Raw genomic sequence first — 20,681 nt, 5'->3', positions numbered from 1 at the left:
CCTTTCCTCGCATGTTTCATCTATTCCACTAGAACAGCATGTTCTTAGGTTTATTTTAATTGTATAATCTGCATGCATGGCCCAGTTTGATTATCATTTAGTTATGTTATATTTTTACTTTTATTTGTTAGTTGTATTTTTGTACATATTCATCATGCAGTAGCCTCAAACAGGGTCTAGGATCATTCTTGCATGTTTAGTTGTACATATTAGGTAATATTTATTTCATATCTAACATGAACGACGCGTAAATGGGTATTCGGATAAGTTCCTTTTTTCTTCCTTAGCATGTGTGCGCTATTTGCATTGTTTTTCAATTATGCAAGTTTATATGTTCTTTATATGCAAAATTGCATGTTTTGAACTTTTTTTTTTTTTTTTTGTGAAAATTATTCATTTTAGGTTGAGTTTATGGCCATGGGTTGTTAAAACCCACCTTTTATTAAAAATCATTGTTTTGAAAACAAATATGGCTTTATTATCTTAATTTAAAGTAAATAACTTTTATTTTATTTAAATCACATAGTTTTAGGTTAGTTAAAGAGTTTAAAGTCTAAAAATGAATTTATGTGAACAATTAACCATTAAAATCATAAAATAGAGAGTGAGTAGATGTCAATCTTCGAATTGGGCAAAAGGGAGTGTTTCCACGCAAATGACTTTTCTCTTTTGTACTTAAGTTCCGAACCCAAAATTTTCTTAATTATGACGGACTAGATCTTAACTTAGTTTTCATTGTTTCTTAATTTCCCTTTAAAAATTAAGTGTGCGACTCTTTATTGGTCAAAATAAGTTAGTGTGAGAAACAATAACTTAGATTCGAAAAAGGCACAACATCCACTAGACATAAAGTTGATTTCAAACCATGAAGACAAAATAAATTTTACCTTATTATAAATTTATATTTCACCAAACATGTTATAAGTGATACAGTGAATCAATATGAATTCTTTGTACAAAAATAAAAATTATAAATTATAAAAGCCTTTTATAATTTTATGAAAGTTAAAGAAGCCTATATTATTTTAATCGAGGCGTATATGGCTTAATATAGTATATATCCGATAATAAGTCATCAACTAAAGTATATCGGAGTATAAAATAAATTTTAAAAGGAATAAATAGAATCTCAACGCAGGGAGGATATAAGTCTCCACATATGGTGAAAAATATATTATTAAAATATGCTAATTTAGTTTACTTTCATGGCGGCGTTTGTTTCATGAGATTGAAGTGTGGGATTGGGCTCCATGTCCAATAAATTTACTAATTCATCGTTCAGTTAGTTTAGTGAACATCAAATTATAAGTCAATAAATTTAACAATACATATTGTATTACAGTTTGCTCTTATCGCGCCCTTCTAAACAAATACTCCATTAAGGTAAATTAAAAATACATACTAAGATTTTGCTTAAATACGAATTATATCCTATAATTTTAGAAATGATAAGTATCCCTTGTCAACATTTTTTATTTAATAAATTAACAAAAAATAAATAAATAAAAAAGAAAAAATAACATATTAGCAAAAGTTATAAAAATAAATTACAAACCAGTAATAAATTTTACAAATACGTAACAATGAAAGTTTTAAAATTTTTAGGTATGTATAATAATATTTTTTAGTATAATAATTTTTCAAAGAAACACAATTTTTATATACCAAAAAATAATGTAAATAGTATAATAATTTTTCAAAAAAATACAATTTTTATATACCAAAAAATTATCTAAATTATTTATTTAAATATATTTCTAGTCGTTCAAAATACATATACCTGAGCTAGAAATAGATCATCGCTCCAAAAACCCCACATCTCATTCTGTTCGTCTGCCCCAATCAAACCCTAATCCTCATACAGAGCCATGGCCATCACGCGTTCCGGCAGAGGGCGCCCCTTCCCCGTCGACAACCAGCCCTACCCCGCCACCAGTGGCCGAGGCCGTGGTCGTGGCCGTGGCCGTGGCCGTGTCCTTATCCGTCACCGATCACCCTCCCTACCCTTGAACCCAACCCCAAATCAACATCGACAGGAGGAGGAGGAGCTCGTACGAAATCAATTAGTACCGGAGGAGCAGGAATCAATAGTGGAGGAGGAGGAGGAGGAGTCCGTAGAGAGCCTTATAGAAGGCTTACAGAAAGAATCTCTGGTGTCTCTGGTTATGGAAGCAATCTCCATTGACCCTCATTTAGTCTGGCTGAGGTTGATCCCGCCCAAAGAGAGATCTTCGTGTCCTATTTTGGATGGGAGGACATGACCCCTCTCACTTCTGAGACGTTGAATTCTTTCTTTGAAAGATATGGAGAAATTGAAAATTGCACCATCAGTGTCGAACAGATAGATGGGGAAACAGAGGGCCGAGGCTACATTACCGGGCCATTTCCCAATATAAGCCATTTTTGTATCGTATTTCCAAAACTAGGCCAACTTCTGACGGAATTCCAAAACTAAGTTAAAACGCTATTACTATTCGCGCTTTCACTGTTAGGAGCGGAAAAGTAGGTGAACAGTAAAATCGCTATTACAAATAGCGACTTTGATTAATAAGTCGCTATTACAAATAGCGCTTCTAGGGTTATTTTTTTCCCAATAAAAAACGCTGTTCTTAACAGCGCTTTTCACACAAATTTTTGTTGCAAAAAAACGCTATTATCAATAGCGATTTTAACAAAAACAAATTCCCCAAAAAACGCTGTTTATAGTAGCGATTTTAACATAATTTTTTTTGCAGAAAAAACGCTATTCATAATAGCGATTTCAGTTCAAATTTTGTTCCAAAAAACGCTATTCCTAATAGCGATTTTAACAGAAATTTTTTTTTTTAGCATAAACTTTGTTGGAATAAAACGCTATTTTCAAGATAAAACAAAAGAAAAAAACATAAAGCAATTATCATGTTAAAATATGTTTTTTTTTTTCTTTTTTTTTGTTTACAATGTGTAATTCATAAATTTTACATAATATGAAAAAAAACCTCTTCTCATATATTAATTTTACATACTATTTTTCATATATATAATTTCAAAATCATATTCATGTAGATTATTGAATTTTTTTTGGGAAAATTTTACATAGCGATTTAGCTATTATAAAAAATGTAATTAAAGCTCATTTAGCTATTATCAATAGTATATTAATTTTACATAGCGATTTTTCATTATTTCATAGCGAATTGTTTCAAGTTAAATGAGCTTTAATTACATTTTTTTAATTACATTTTTTTGGGAAAATTTTTTTTGTTAAAATCGCTATTGTTTTAGAAAATGTAATTAAAAAAAAATTTTCGTCTTCACTAAAGTTGTTTTCATGTAAAATATTTTTTTGCTTATTGTTTTGTGTAATTAATTATTTTTTTTTCGCTTTACTAAAGTCGTTTTCATGTAAATTTTTTTTTTCTTTTGTCTTTATTTTGGGTTGGAATGTGTTATTTTGAAAATTATTTTGGCTTTACGAAAGCCGTTTTCATTTAAACATAAATATATATTTATTCTTTTGTTTTGGGTTAGAAGGTGAGAATGTAATTCAGAAAATCAGTTTAGTAAACCAGTTTAGTAAAACCGTTTTGTACCCGTTTTCATTTAAATTTATTTTGTTATGGGTTAGAATGTGATATGCATGCTGTACAGTTCGAAGCACACCCACACATTGTGCAACTCGACGAGCAACGACGAAGGGTGAGACGCGAAGACCACCGCGGAGTAGGCCAAGAAGACAAAGGCCACAGCGAGAGCTCCTAAAATAAATTTTCTCAACATTTTTGTAATAATACTTAATACATAATATACGAAGTCAGTACTTTACAAAATACTCTTACGGGTATGAAAACAACATAACTGAAGTTGCAAATGTAATAGTTTTCAGTTACGTAGGTAGTACAGACATAATTCTCCCACAAAAATACATTATGGACACCATGAACTGAACACACATTACATACATCCTGGACACTCTTAACTGAACACACAATACATAAACATAACAGTTAGATAGAGAAACACCTAATTCATGACCTAATATTGCATATTAATAGCCGTAACATTTGACAGACACAATACATAAACATAAACTTAAACATAAACATAACATAACATAACAGTTATACTTACTCTAACACAGACATTACATATTAATGGAAGTTGTTATATTGCCGAAGTGTAGACATTAACACCTAATTCGCGCTTAAATCGGCAGGTGGCTCAGAATCTGAACAATCCGAAAGCTCAGCGTCAGAGACAAGTTCAGGATCCTCCATGATAGCCTTGATAGCCGCAACATTTGGTTCTGTTTTGTTCTTCTGGGCATCCTTCTTAAGTATGAGTAGCTGCATATCGCGGGCCAATCTACGACCCATTTGAGAAATCTCACGTTCTAGTGTTTGACATAGTCGATCAACATTATCAGGATCTTCCTTTTGGATCTCAACAGAACGTGCTTTTGGCACCTTCAGTCCTCTTTCCCGACATAATCTTTCGTTTTGCACTCGCTCTATAAATAGTGCGGGCCACTTAAGAAGTCTAGCCTTTGCATAACCATATCCTGTTTGATTTTCTGATGGATCCTCCACCAAACCACATGGATCTCGATAGTACTTGGGCATGACGAAATGTCGCTTCCCAAACCTATCATGATAAGCACAAGAGGCATCCAAGAAAGGAAATGGTGTTTCATCTTCAGCATCGCCACTTCCCCTTCCCCCTCCTCGTCGTGAACTTTCACCCCTTTGCAAGTTCCTACCACCTCTGCAACCCCCACTCCCTCCTATGAACCATGTAGCCATGCTAATTTTTTAAAACAAATGAATAATAATTTCGTAGGGTGAAATGAGTTGTAAGGTTGTGTCTTCACCTTGAGTTGTAAGGTTGTGTCTTCACCTTTACTCGTTTATATAGTTGATTATGAACGGATAAATGAGAATCCCACATATATGCATGCTGACTGTAAGGTAAATCAGTAGATTCACTGTTGCCATGTGACTTTCTAAATTGAGAATCCCACATATATCAATACGAGATGAGTTATCACTGTAACAAAAAAGTCGAGCAAAAAATGGAGAAAACCAAAGCATGTGGACCAAGTCACATCACTTCACAATCCATCTGCATATACGAACAAAATAAGGGCATGGTGACTGTAAGGTAATTCAGTGAATTCACTGTTGCCATGTGACTTTCTAAGTTGAGAATCCCACATATATCAATAATAGATGAGTTGTCACTGTAATAAAAAAAATCGAGCAACAAATCGAGGAAACCAAAGCCTGTGCACCAATTCACATGACAAAGACCATCCATCTGCATATAAGGACAAAATAAAGGCATGCTGTTGTTAACAGATGACAAAGAATCTCACATATATCAATAACAGATGCGTTGTAATAAAAAAAATCGAGCAAAAAATCGAGAAAACCAAAGACTCTGCACCAAGTCACATGACTTCACAATCCATCTGCATATACAGACAAAATAAAGGCAGGCTGACAATAAGGTAAATCAATGAATTCACTGTTGCCATGTGACTTTCTGAGTTGAGAATCCCACATATGTAAATAAGAGATGAGTTGTGACTGTAATAAACAAATCAATAAAACCGAAGACTGTGCACCAGGTCACATGACTTCACAATCTATCTGCATATACTGACAAGTCTCTCCACGATTTGACTACTCAATGTGTGAAAAAATGAAGGTCATGAAGCTTACGACCCGCTATTTGTATTTCATTGAAAAGTATGACTATTTGAATTGTTCTTGTCATTTGGGAAGCTATTCACCGACCTACCTGTTATGTTTTATGTGTTGTTGAAGGCGGTAGTTCGATTCACCGAGTTTAGTTTTTTGTCAACCCCTCATTCATTACCGGAGTCATAATTTTTACTGGACTTTCAATAATTGTAAGGTGACTCTTTCTTCTTTCCTGATGGAGATTGAAATTCGTTGTAATTTCATCCCTATTTCAGCAGCCCCAGTTAAGGGAACCTTTTCTCCGAGTTGCCTGATCTATTTTATGTGTTTTAAGTATTCACATAATTGAACATACATTAATCCATTAATTAATCCAGAACATTCATGAACAAATTGCAATTCAATAAAGAAAGTCATGAACTCATAAATGTGTACTTATAAATGTAGGTATTTCATAAACTTCAGGTGCATAACAAAAATACTTGAAATACATCCGTACGTTACACCAACAACAACGTTGTCTTACACTCCAGGAACGAACATATGAAAGATAACGGTGTTTGATTTCTTATTCATCATCTGACATGTAGTAGTCAGAGAGATATTTTTCATTGTTGAAGACATTATTTCGCTCAACCATTGTCAAATCTCTGTTGCTTGCTTCTGCCATTTCAGTGGCTAGCTGAAGCATGAAATGTCGACATCTCCGCATCAACATCCTGTTGTTCTCCTTCTTAATTCTGCTAACTGCTTTTTCATAGTCACTCACATTTCGTCTAGCCATGGTCAATGAACGACGATGAGGTACCGGTGCCCCAAAGTTACGTAGATCATTATACAATCCTTCTTGCTCCGTTACCCTGAACGCCCATTCTGCTCGGATACCAGCATAATAATCCTTCGGACTTGAGTACTTTTCGCTCTTGTAGTCATACATAAATGGAGGTAGCAGCCACACTTTCGGATTTCTTTGCTGGCGTGAACTTCCTGCACCTCTTGAAGACATTGTTAATAAAATTAAAAATAATAATAATAATAGTAATTGTATATCTATTACTATTGTTATGCCTTCAACAAACATCATACTGGGGTATTTATAGACATGATAGTGGTGCTAGGGCACTATGGAATAAGTGATACACGTGATATTATTTGATGTTATTCATTTCATGTAATTTTGATTACCCGTGACTTTGTGTACCTGTGATGTAGTCACGGATGTGGTTGTAAGATAAAATAATAATTGTAGGCTATAGAATCACAATGCTATCCCTTCATATTCGAGCAGTGCGTTGTCAAATAAAACAAAATGCAGTGAGTTGTCACATCGGCACATGAAACTATTTTGTCATGCTTACTTTTGTAATACAATAAGTACTCACTTGGAATTGACGATTTCAGTACGTATAAGTGTTTTCGAGAAATTATAAATCAAATCGAAAAATGAAATTTTCTTTGTATTCAAGTAATATTGTTCATAAACTATCATTGTTTTTCTCACCAACATAACAAAATGGTCACCTGCTAGGTAAACACGATTGGAACGTTGGTGCCTATATTTTATCTTATTTTCAGTTAATGAACTTCACAGTCATCCGATTTTTATTGTCATTACACAATCGTCCATCATATTTTTTTACCAACATAATAGCATTTCTGCTTCTTTTCACAGTCATAATAATGTGACTTAGATGAATTCTGAAATGTGCGGAAAAAACAAAGCATGTAAGTTGCACTGCAGAAGTCACATGCATCACGTAATGTCAAGAAACAAGTCACAACGTATACAAGCATGGCAAAGTAAGAAAGTCACATGCATTACTGCATCACTGCATAAAGTGACATGCAGCATTGCATCACTGCACAAAGTCACATGCCTCCTACGTACTGTGCCCATTGCAATTATGCACAAAGTCACAGGCATCGCTGCATCTGCGGCACAATAGCCGATGCTACAGGCCGTTGATTCGTTCATGACTGCACAAAGTCGAGTCCTGACAGCCGTATCCACTGGATAAGGTCAGTGGCATGCATGTGATCGAACAGGAAATTGCATACACACAGGTACCATGTGTGTATATGGTATAAATATCGTAGCATACCACAACAAAAGTTTTACAGCTATTTCTACCGATATGATCATGACATATACGGTGGTTGATCTATATTCAGCAATGGGTCGCTATTGGGTTGCAGATGGAGATGAATTTCAATACCCATTAAATCCAAATTTGCGTTACTCACGTGCCACCGTCAATACCATGAGAGCTGAGTGGGAATTTCGCAAAACTCGAGCAAACGTTCTCGTTGAGCTATGCCGTGAAGTTAATCTTAAATTTCCTCGCCGGTTAGCCATGCGTATGCCAACTGACACTCCACAGTTGTTGCAAAGGGCATTGCATCGTATCCGCGACGAGGTTAATCGCATGACACAACGTTTGCAGAGGTCTGAACTAATGAAGACCGCAAATGAGCGTGCCGAAGATGGGTTAATGGATGATGCACACCAGTACTACGCCTGGAGCATGGATGTTATGTATGAATCTGATATTGAGATGTCAGATGATGATGATAATGAATGAAATTGTTTGGATGAACGCCCAGGGCATTTCTGTAATGCATGCAATTTGTAATGCTTATCCATGACTTATCAATAAAACGAGATATTTCAATTATTTTTAGCCTTCAACGAACATTTTTTTTATAGCTTCTTTACACATTTTGTTCAAACCAAACGCGTTTGTAATTTATGTTCTCCTAAATTACGGATAATGAGAGAGGGGTAGAGATGTGAAACAGATTTGTGTGATTCATCAATATAAATAAGAATAAAAAATTGTGAAATGATAATTGCGAATAAATAAGTATGACACTTACATCAGCTGTACAAGTTTGACACATACAAACAAAAAAAAAAAAAAAAAAAAACCTATATAGTCCATATCGCAACCGCTAATGCCCTAACCTGCCCCCAGTCCCACAACCCCGACCGTGGATCTCCCTCCTCGGTCTCCTACGGTAGACTCTCTGAATATCTGGCACTCTCTCCCCTGCATGCTGCCCTCCACTGACTGCCTGCGGAGCCTGTGAGTGTGAGTGTGACCCCCCCTCTCCTGCATCTGATGCCCCTGATCCTGCCTGTGCCTGTAGATCATATACTGCTGTGAGCTGTGAAACTCCCACTCCCTCGTCTGGTGCAACTGTATCACGATCTGCAGCTCGACCACGACCTCTGCCTCTGCCCGCACCCCGACCTCGGCCGCGACGTCCTCCACGACCATAACCTCTCCCTCGGGCTCTGGGGGGGGGCTCAATATGGCCCTCATCATCAATGTGTGAGATGTCAGTGAGAACTGCATCATGTGTACTCCTGGGCGCGGTCGAAGTAGTCCCCATAAAAGCAGGTGATAACTGGGTGGGTGGGGTAGCAACATCATGCATGAACGGGGGGGCGGTCGAAGTACTCCCCAGAAAAGTAGGATGTAACTGGGTGGGTGGGGTAATAACATCATGTATGAAGCGGGGCGGTGACCAATCAGGGTCAGGGTCAGCATGCTGGGTAAGATGTACGTGTGGGGAATATGGAGAAATGTATGGGGTATCATGTGGTGGGGTGCCTGAAGTCGAAGGACCTGCTGTGGCTGGCGCTGAACTGGAAGGCACTGACGTGGACGGGACTGATGTATCTGGAGCAGCTGCTGCAGTGTGTACACCGTAGTCCCCAAAATGCAGACGATCTACCCGATGGGCATGCTGGATCCCCTCGTACAATAACTCTCTGATCTCTACAAGGGCCTGCAGACCAAGCTGTCCATCACGTCTGAAAATAGCATCCTCAGCCAAGTGATATGACCTCCCAGCTCGAACCACCTGTCAAAAAAATAGATATATTAGGCTATACTTGACTGAAAATAATCAATTATGATATTAACAATTATCGGAGATATAGTACGCTACTCACCAATGACTCGAGAGAAGGCCCAACTCCCTGATATCCGTCCTCGGACAGGTGGCTCGGATTACCGACAAGTAGGTGTGTATGTCGCCGATACCACAACATGTAAGGGTCGGGAGAGGGGAGGACCCCATCGCTCCAGTCAGCCTGTACAATAGTGTCGCGACGGGCATCCCACAACTGTATGTATCGCATATGATGCTGACGCCAATCTCCGAATACCATTCGAATTGCCTTTGCCCTTGCATGCCACGCCTTCTTGTAATGTATAGTATAGTTCATGGATTTTTTTATGTCTTCGATGACATTCTTAATGGGCATATCAGGTTCGTTCTGCATACAACAATACCTATGAGTCAGATTATTTTGGTGTGAACACTTTAAAGACACAATTTTGGTGTGAACACTTTAAATGAACAATGTGTATATAAATGTAAACATTTATTTTGTATACTCACCGCAACTTGTCCCAAAAGATGAGAAGCAATGTAACTGGAGCTAATATTTGTGTGGTCCCTATTCGTTCGTGGGTATAAACAATGGTGAGGACCCCTATACTGCTTTATTTCAAAAAGCCCATGTCTCTTACTAAGAGATGCACGCAACCACCATCTACAGTCGTGCTTGCAAGCACACACCCAAACGTCTCGCTTGGAGGTTACGACTTTGTACTCTCGATTATTTGTTGCATGGTACAATTTGACAGCATGTACGAGTTGCTTCTTATCAACGAAAACCATCCCTTTGTCCAACTCTGGATTTTCAGCATTCCAGATTCGGTTACGGGGAACGACATCGCGGTTACTAATGTCAAAATCACCACCCATGTGAATGTTTTCAAAGAAAGGGATTTCAGGTCTAGGTGGAATGGGGGCATTCTGAATATCAACGGGAGCGTCGACATCATCTTCTTCATCATCATCATCATCTGATCCGCCCAATAAATTTTCTTCATCACACATTTCATTCTCATCATTGTCTAGGGCGACATCAGGACCGTACATGTCACTATCAGCAAACTGCACAAAATTAACCGTTTCAGCCATATTACCAGCAACTTCAACTGGAGTCGTATGATGGCTATAGGTGGGCACATCTTGGGTGTTATTGTGAAATTCAGTCTCGTATCCACCATGTGAACTTGATTCTCCACCATGGCCATGAAATGTCTGTTGTGTGTAGCCAGCTGCATAACATTCATTTGATTCATACATAGGAGACTGAAATGCTGTCGTGTCAACCCCATGTGTCAGCAATGTAGTGAACGGATGCGATTCCATCTGTGTTACATTCGGAAGATTCTGTACAACCTCTTTCTGAATGTACACTTCCAAACAATTTGGTGGTTCGAAATTTCCACCGATACTTAAAACGGTGTTCAACGCCTCATCGTCATTTATCGGTAATATTTTGTATTTGCTGGTTGCTTGCCACTGGCGATAAGGATATCTACATTTGAAGATCAATCGGACTGTTTCCCCGTAACTTGCGACCTTGGACATAAACATCTCCTCCAAATTGCCAAGTGTGGTGCCAAGTTGCACCATATATATCCCTTTCGGCTCAGCATCATATGACACACCTTCATCGGGATCCCGAATTATGTTTCCCCCCCAGTAAAAGATAATTGGAACAGTTGCCATATACTTGCTTCAATGAAACAATAAATATTAAAATATCAACAATATACATATATTGAATTGTACTTGTAAAATAAACATTAAAATTTGCAGAAGCCACAAATAAAAGCAACCCTCTAATTTTTTATCAATTTATATTTTCCAGGGTTGAAGGAACTGTAGAGGTGAAACATTAATTCAATTTCTATTTTGTCAACTATATATTTGTGTCTCAACTTGATTATTACTTTTTATTCAATAATCTTTTTCACTTATTTTTATTCGTATAACAGAACAGCTGAGATTTCATCTATACGTGGAGTTACATATTGTGTCTCATTTACTTCGTATGTGAAGACTCTTATCTTTTCAACGTGAATGTTCTTTGTTGTCATTGCTCTATTGTCTTCATCTAAAAAACACATAACAAGAAGTATACATGTTGTCTTAATTCTTTCGAATTAGTGGCGAAAAATAAAATAGGTTGACAGATATTTAGTAGAGGGTGACGCGATTGATTTGGACAATATAAAATACAGGGTGCAAACATTGAGAGAGATTTTTTTAACCTGGTGTCGTAATTGTTCAGATTTATGGAAAATATAAGTTAATTTGATTTGCTCCAACTTGTGCCATTACGGACCTTAATGACAAAGTTATTTCCTATGTGAACTAGTAACCCTCGTCCATTTTGTAGAGGGCATAGAGGCTTTCTTATAAAATTAAAACAACAAACTGATTTTGGATCATTTTGGATTGTTCTGAAAAGTAAGAAAAAAATTAAATTTATTTACTCCTTTTTTTTCTTACACATACAAAAACAACAAAATTATTACAGAGATAATTTATAATGGCCAAAAATTAGAGATAATTAAATTGAAGTTGGTGGTTAAATGTATGGACTACATTTTGGACAGTTATCCATGTGAATCTATCGGGCCATCCGTACCAATTATTTGGTATTACAAAATACATGCTTACCCATCAACGTGCCAATTTTTTTTTTTCCCTTCTTACGTACGAAATTGCTACGGACTATTAATTAAAATAATTTATTACTCTTTTCATGCATATATGTCTGCACACCTCTATGGACAGAATAATTATGATATTTGCTTCCGCCAACCCCTAATTTTGTAAATCTATTTAAGTGGCCTTCGGTAATCTTAGGATTACTGGCCGGTCATACCTATAGTAGCGAGTTTGGGTCGTGATAGAGTGGTATCAGAGCATGAGTTGATTATTTGAAGTGTTTCCATGTTGGATCATTTTGGATCGTTCTGAAAAGTAAGAAAACTTGATTTTGGATCATTTTGGATCGTTCTGAAAAGTAAGAAAAAAATTAAATTTATTTACTCCTTTTTTTTCTTACACATACAAAAACAAAAAAATAATTACAGATAATTCAATTGAAGTTGGTGGTTAAATGTATGGACTACATTTTGGATAGTTATCCATGTGAATCTATCGGGCCATCCATACCAATTATTTGGTATTACAAAACACATGCTTACCCATCAAAGTGCCAATTTTTTTTTTTTTCCCTTCTTACGTACGAAATTGCTATGGACTATTAATTAAAATAATTTATTACTCTTTTCATGCATATATTGTAACTACTCTAAAATAGCAGCCAAAGTAGATTTTCATTTTCAATGGTAGTGGACAATCACAAAGTGAAAAAGACGATAAGTCAGTTCGTTCAATACCCATTTCAAAAACTTTCTCAAATTTTCTTCAGTTTTATCATAAAATTTTAATTTGTACTAGAATACTATTATATGTATTACAAATTCAGCTCATTAAATGTTTTAATCATATTTTGGCTGCTTGACCCCAAATATGACCCCAAATATAGTAAAATAAACCAAACGAAATTAAACCAAATTTTTTTTTTTAAAATCAAATACAGTCAAATTTAAATATTTTCAGAAACCAATAAAAATATTTCTTTTCAATAAAATAGAGTCAAAATTAAATATTTTGATAAACCAATAAAAATATTTCTTTTTAATAAAATAGAGTCAAAATTAAATATTTTGAGAAACCAATAAAAATATTTCTTTTTAATAAAATATAGTCAAAATTAAATATATGAATTTCGGATTTTTTAATCGCAATTCTTAATTAAAAAAAATTACTTTTAAAACCCTAATTTCCTTTTAATTCCTCTTCACAAGAAAAAAAAAAACAATTTCCAATTCAACAAATGTACGTTGGTTTATTCAATATTCAAAATATAGACATTTTCATTCACAAACATAATTTAAAAATTCTAATTCCTGATTTGAAATTTAAAAATATAAACATTCAAAATATTCAAATTTATTCAATATTCAAAATATTTTTCTTTTGGATCCAATGCCAGTGGTGCAATACATAGTAATTAATGGGTGGACATTGGAGATTCTTCTTTCTACTAATAAACCCACTTCGCAAAAGTATGAAACAAAGAACTAGCTTGTTGGTCAAGAGTCTTTTTATAGCTATTTTAGCCCAAACATGACATGCCAAACGAAACCTAAGATTCACAAAAATTAAATTTAGAAGGCATAACACTATTTACATACATCCTAAAATTATATATATTACAGCTAAATTAGCTAATTGCCCAATAGAAATCCAGTCTATGATTTTGCATAATGATGAGTAGCTCTTTCACTTGTTCATGAATTCCCTTCATTTGACTTGATTATGATTGTGTTTGAATCATAACTTTGAACACAGATTAAAAATAAAATAAAATAAGAAAAAAAAAAAGAAAAGAAAAGAAAATAAAATAAAAGAAAATAGAAGAACAAATTAGATTTTATTTTACTCACATTTTTCTTTCTCTTAATTCAAACTCAGTTTTAAGAGATTGATTGACTTGACAAATGAGACACTTTCTTAATCAAAGTTGTATTAGATTTATCATTGCAGAATTGATTGTAAAAAGAGAAAAAAATACTCTCTTTTTTTCTTTTTTTTCGGCTGAAGGTTAGATTTGATTTCAAGTTTTTGGTACACCTATTAAAAGACTTGTGAATTAAGTTAATGTGGTCATTTAATGTTGTACCCGAGCCTTGGATTTACCAAGAGAAATAAATAAATTCACCTCATTTTCTTTTTGTCAAGATAAAGAAACATAATCTTAGGGTGTTGTCATTTACTGCATTCCAACAAAAAAATCAAGATTGAGATCTGAGTCGATTTTTTGATATGAGTCGATTTTTTGACAAAAAGGGTTTGTTTGGATATGAGTCGATTTTTTGACTATTTAATTTGGGGCTAAAAAATGTCGTTAGTGATATGTTTTTTTGACTTTTATGAGAGAAAAAATAAAATATTTATGATTTAGATATAACATTTTGTCTTATATGAATCAAATAACTTATTTTATCTTATATGACTATTTCTTTGACTTGAAACCTTGAAATTTGTTTATGTTCATTTTATTTTTTATTTTATTTTTGGGTAGCCCTATTAATATTTTGGTTTTGTTGTAACGGTCCATGAAATTTTGGGATGATCAAATTATATTAAATCTAGCATTTAGTGAATCTTATCACGTTTTCAAGAGATGAGGATATGTAAAATATTTTGATCCTCCATGTAATTCTCTCTGCCTTAAATTAATCAGAGTATACATATGTGACAAAACTTTCCTATTTTTTTTTTAAAATTTTAATTTAATTTGTTTTTTGGGGTAGGTCATCCATATGTGATCCTAACACATTCAAAACCCAATAAACAAAACCCCTAAATAGTCCCAAAGAAACATGAATCCTTTGTCTCTTGGGTATCACAATGCAGGTCTCGAGTCTTGACCTCTACAATTTCTCCCAAATTAATGACATTTACATGCTTTGATTTCTATTTTAACTATCTTCATTTGTATAGGAGAATGTAAAACATAAATAGAAATAAATATGATGAAACTTAGATATTTTTGTACATAGACAAAAATGTTCTCACATTTGAAATAATGAAATTAACTAATTTATAAAAAAAAACATAACAAAATAAAATGATAGTATCCTCTTGAATAAAAAAACAAAAAACATTAATATTTCATTATAAATAAAATATAAATTTATAAATCATATAAATAATATTACTTTCTTTATTTGGAAGCTCATTTAACTTGAAACAATTCTTTGAAATAGATTATTGAATTTCACTTACAATTAGATTTTAATCTATTAATTTTATAATATTAGAACCAAAAAAAATAAAATCCATTGATGCTATAATATTACAAAAAAAATAAAACATTTCAATTTATTCCAAAAAATAAAAAACCAAATAAATAAAAATACTTTATTTACAAATTATATAATGACAGTATATGTTTCAAATTAAAAATACTTTATTTTGATAAACCAATAAAAATTTCAGAAAAATTCAAAAACTAACCATGATTCCAAAAAATTCAATTTCATTTCAAAACCCTAACATTGACAGAAAAACCCTAACCCGTATGCCAAAAAATTCCAAACCCTAATTTCATAACCACAATGATAAAAACCCTAACACATTTAATAATTCACAAGTAAAACCCTAACATTGACAAAAAAATACAACACAAAACAAACACAAAAAGTAAATACATAAAATTAGGGTTAATGTCATACCACGGAGAGAGACAGAGAGCAGAGACAGAGAGCGAGAGCGAGCTGAGATGGAGCGAGAGCAGAGAGAGAGAGAGCGAGCGAGAGCAGAGAGAGGGAGAGCGAGCGAGAGCAGAGAGCAGAGAGAGCCAAAAACCTAAGTCTGAGTATGCAAATGAGGGGGGGGTGAGGGGGGGGGGGTTTGTTCGTATATATGAGGAGTTTGAAAACGCTGATATAAAAAGCGATTTCATTTAAATGAAATCGCTATTACAAATAGCGTTTTTTGGCAAAAAAAATTTGTACTGAAATCGCTATTATAGATAGCGTTTTTTCCGGGGAAAATTTTCTCTTAAAATCGCTATTACGAATAGCGTTTTTATTTTAAAAAAAGCGCTGTTAGGAAAAGCGTTTTTAACACCCTAGAAGCGCTATTTGTAATAGCGACTTATTAATCAAAGTCGCTATTTGTAATAGCGATTTTACTGTTCACCTACCTTTACGCTCCTAACAGTGAAAGCGCGAATAGTAATAGCGTTTTAACTTAGTTTTGGAATTCCGTCACAAGTTGGCCTAGTTTTGGAAATACGATACAAAAATGGCTTATATTGGGAAATGGCCCTACATTACCTTTAAGCAGCGAAAGGCCGCGTGGGAGGCAGCGAAGCAGCCATCCCATAGGATCGGCGACATCTATGTCAGGTGCATACTGCGCTCTGTTTGGCGCTTCCCCAATCCTTCCCGCTGGTTGCAATTGCCCGGCGTATCGAGATATGAATATAAGTTACCAGAAAATCAGTACGCCACCACCTCCTCTACTGAAGAAGAAGAGGAGCCTCTCGAGAAGCTTCTGGAAGCGTTAGGGACTTACAACCTGGTTTGAAGGAAGGACTAATGAAAACCCCAACTATACTAGCGAGCCTCTACAAGCACGCTGAGATTGATCCGACTCTTTGACATATCGCAGCTTACCGCATTGGCCCCTATTTCATGACTAATAGGATGATTTTGAATTCAGTATCTGAAAAGTACGGTGAGATAGAACGCTGCAGGTTTGATGATGATGGTGTTCAAGTATTATTCAAGGTGCATGCGACCATCAGGGAGGGGCGGCATGCTTTTTTGGATGAACTGTTGAACAATGAGCACCAGCCACCCACAGCTTTAGGTGGCTGTCTTTAGGTAAGAACAAAATAAGATATATTTAACTGCTCGATATTTTTCTTTTTTGTGATGTTTTACTTGGTGCTTATATACAAAATTTTAACCTATTTTGCTTGGTTTTGATATATAAAAGAAAAGAAAAAAAAAAAAAAGAAGCAAAGATTGGATAGAAAGTGTTAGTATATGCAAATAACTGATTTTCGCTTATTGATGCTGCATGATATAAAGATTAACGACTTCACATAAAGAGGCATGAATTTATAGCACACTATCTAAATGGCTAGTTAACTTATATTTATCATATGAATACCAGCCACAAACACTCAATGTGTTAGTTGGAAGCTTGTCATTGTGATGCTCTAAAATATCAAAGCCTCAAATTATTTTGGCATCATCGGACAAATGTTGGCATATGATTTAGGGCTTACTTTAAACCTATGTTGCTGTTAGATAGTTTAGGGTGGTGGTTTTAGCTATATATTAATACGCGTGGAGTTTAGTGGGTTTGCCAATTTGAGAGGCACTTAGTTATCCTGAAGGGATGGAGGAATGGAGTTTATTGTTAAACTTGAGCCATAGATTGTTAATTTATGATAGATACTTGGATTTTGTTGTTGTTGTTGTTGTTTTTTTTTTTTTTTTTTTTTTTTTTTTTTTTAAACGTATGGAGGTAAAAGATTGGTTTGATTTACTACGTCACAGTTCACTTGAAGATGCATATGGGTGGGATAGGCTAGTCATATGGGATAATATAATACTTAAGTAAGGTAAACCATTTTTTCACAATTTCATTGGTATAAATGTCACGACTACTTTTTTTTCTTTTTCTTTTTTTTATTTTAATTATCCTTTTTTTCCCCTCCTTGTGTTGATTAGGGATGCAACTTGGGCGGGCTCAACTCGAGCAACCCGAACCCAGTCCGAATTTTTAGAGTTTGGACAATATATTTTCAAATTTGGTACGGACTTGGGCAAATATTTTAAAACTCGAATTAAATTTGGACGGGCTTGGCAAAGACATCAAACAATGCGAGCAACCCGAAACCAGAATTATACATATATAAATATATAAAAATATTAAATATATATATATATATATATATATATATATATATATATATATAAATTATTAGCCATTACATGATATTAAAGTAATTTAGATTATTAAATCATATTGAATATATATTATATATACAAATAACATAAAATCTTACTTTTTTTTTATTTTCACTCATAAATTGTAAAGGCTACTATAGCGACATCTCTCTTACATTATATAAATTATTTGTTTTGATGGTATTAATGATTTTCTATATATATAAAAAAATGTAAATAGAGTCAAATTTTAATAATTTAACAATGTAGCTGAAAAAAAAAAAAGAAAGGGCAATTCAGACAATTCGTGTTTAACTCGGGCCGGGTTTGGACAGGCAACCTCGGGTTACAATTCGTGCTTGGGCGGGCCTAGGCAGATCTCAGCACAATTTGGGTTGGATTTGGACAACCTCCCAACCCGACCGAACCCGCCCAAGTTGCACCGCTAGTGTTGATTGTTGTAGAAAATCCAAATATAATTGGTGGAAAATAAGGGAAGGTTGGATAAATTTCTAAAGTTATTTGGTTGATAGTGGCTTTAAAAGTGAGATTTTGTCATGCTATATGATGCATGGATTCCCCTTGCTTGAGGTTTAAGATTGCAATTGGCGGTAGTGGTGAATTTTTTGAGCTTCTATGTTCTGAGAGAGGAGTGAATATGATGAAACGGAGGGGGCAGAAGTGGCTAATTTTCTTGAAGAATTTTATTCTATCTACTTATAATCCCCTCCTAGCAGAAACTATTTGGAAGACTGCGGGGGAAGGGTTTGTGCACCCTTAGGGATTAGTCAAGTTTTGATCCGGACACTCCAGTGCCAACCAAAAAAAAAAAACTTGATTTCAATTATGAATTGATAATCATTTGGTGTTGCTTCTTTTTCTGAGAGCTTATGCAAAGATTCATTTTATTGCCTTAAAAGTGGAAAATATCAATCCACTTCAACCGAGAACTAGGGCTCTAAGAACCAAGTACTAGAAATGATGAATGAAGATAAACTAAACACACAGAATATTAATACTTTTGTAAAGAGTCTTGCTTTTGAATTGTTACACATGTTCAGGAATGCAGAAGAATCTGTGGATCACTTTATTCTTTCGTTTGGGATCTTTAGTAGTTGCTGGTTTTGGTTTTTGTCGGTCATGTTGTGATGTTTTTTATTCTCATAGTTTTGGGCAAGTGGGTGTTGAGTGAAGGTGTGGATGACATGTGATGAAGCTGTACTTACTGATGACATTGTGAATCTATGATTCAATGTGCGTGCACTAGATAAGAAAAGGGTAATGGCGTGCGGTATTGGAATGCTAGTCATTATGTATTCACCAATCTGCTGCTAGTTTTGGATCATATCAATGTATTGTAAGTTTAAAGGCTCATACCATGTGTGGAGATCACCCACACCAATGCTCATGCTTGAGTCTATGTAACATAGATGATTCCTTGTGCTATAAAGGTGTGTGTAAGATGAGTTCATCCTGCGGAGTTTATGGTGTTAAGTTTTGTTCTTATAGACAATGGGTTGGAGATACCAATGGAGGTTAATGTATTGTTTGATGATCATGGTTTATGATCTTAGAAGAGTGAGTGTTTAGAATAGTGTGTATGTGTTTGTTTGTTTTCAAATTGGATGGTAGGTATGTCCGTATTTTTGTTATGCATCTATTGTTTTAGGTTAATGCATAAGGCAATGATGATCTGAGATCCTTCAATCTTACTGATGAGTGACTTGCCTTAGTGTTATTTAAACTGTTAATATTATAAAGTCCACTAGCATTGCAATTTATTCTTGTTCTAATTTTGCTATATGGGATGGAAATATTGCTCTTATGTGTAGTAAATAAATTGAAGCTAGTCACTATTGGACAAATTTTGTGCAATATTTCTATAGGCTGAGAAATTGTTTATTCTATATATATGTTTGGACTGTTGATTTACTTATCCCAAAAAAAAGTTAGATTGTTGTTTTGAAGTATGTTCCTACGTCAAATTCAATTTAGTCATCTCCACCATGTTAAATATTAAAACTCTTCTTTTGTGTCCCCTTTTTTATTTTTATTGTCATTAGTCCTTTTTTTGTTATGAAAATTATTGTGCCCCCATCCTGGTTGGATAGACAACGGATGTAATACAGGGTATGCAGTTTCAGCCTCAGTTTGTAATTGTTGGTTTTGTACTTGAAATATTTTCTTCTTATGATGAGATTTTTATTTATTTATTTTTATAATGATTTTACACTTTCATTGCGCAGATTCATCAAACGTTTTGGACTCTAGTGATTCATCGAACTGAAAGTTTTGGACTGGTGATTTTGTATGAAGTTCCTGATGCTCATGTAGATGATGCTTTAATTATTGTTTATCTAATGACTAGAATCTACATTCTCCGTACTTTCCTATCTATTCAAGTACTTCATTTTTTTGGATGTTTCGAGAACAATGTGGTATTTTTGTGTCAATATTTATGTTTCTAAAGAACTCTTTGGGGAGAACATCCTCAGAACATCAGTTGTGTGGATTTTTGGGCATATTAATTTTTCTGCAAGTGCTTTATAATGGAATTATATTCAGAATTGAA

The 20,681-nt window shown here is 34.5% G+C and overlaps 1 long non-coding RNA gene across 1 annotated transcript; it reads left to right on the top strand.

Annotated features, from left to right (window-relative positions):
• Window positions 1-16,471: 16,471 nt before the first annotated feature.
• Window positions 16,472-20,681, top strand: LOC114271635 (uncharacterized). The gene is made up of 2 exons (XR_003632377.2): window positions 16,472-17,032; window positions 20,356-20,681. It is a non-coding gene; the product is annotated as an uncharacterized LOC114271635 (long non-coding RNA).

This window comes from Camellia sinensis, chromosome 13 (assembly GCF_055761805.1).
Source record: "Camellia sinensis isolate YWXY chromosome 13, ASM5576180v1, whole genome shotgun sequence".
Taxonomy (NCBI): domain Eukaryota; kingdom Viridiplantae; phylum Streptophyta; class Magnoliopsida; order Ericales; family Theaceae; genus Camellia; species Camellia sinensis.
This window is presented reverse-complemented; position numbering and strand designations above follow the sequence as displayed.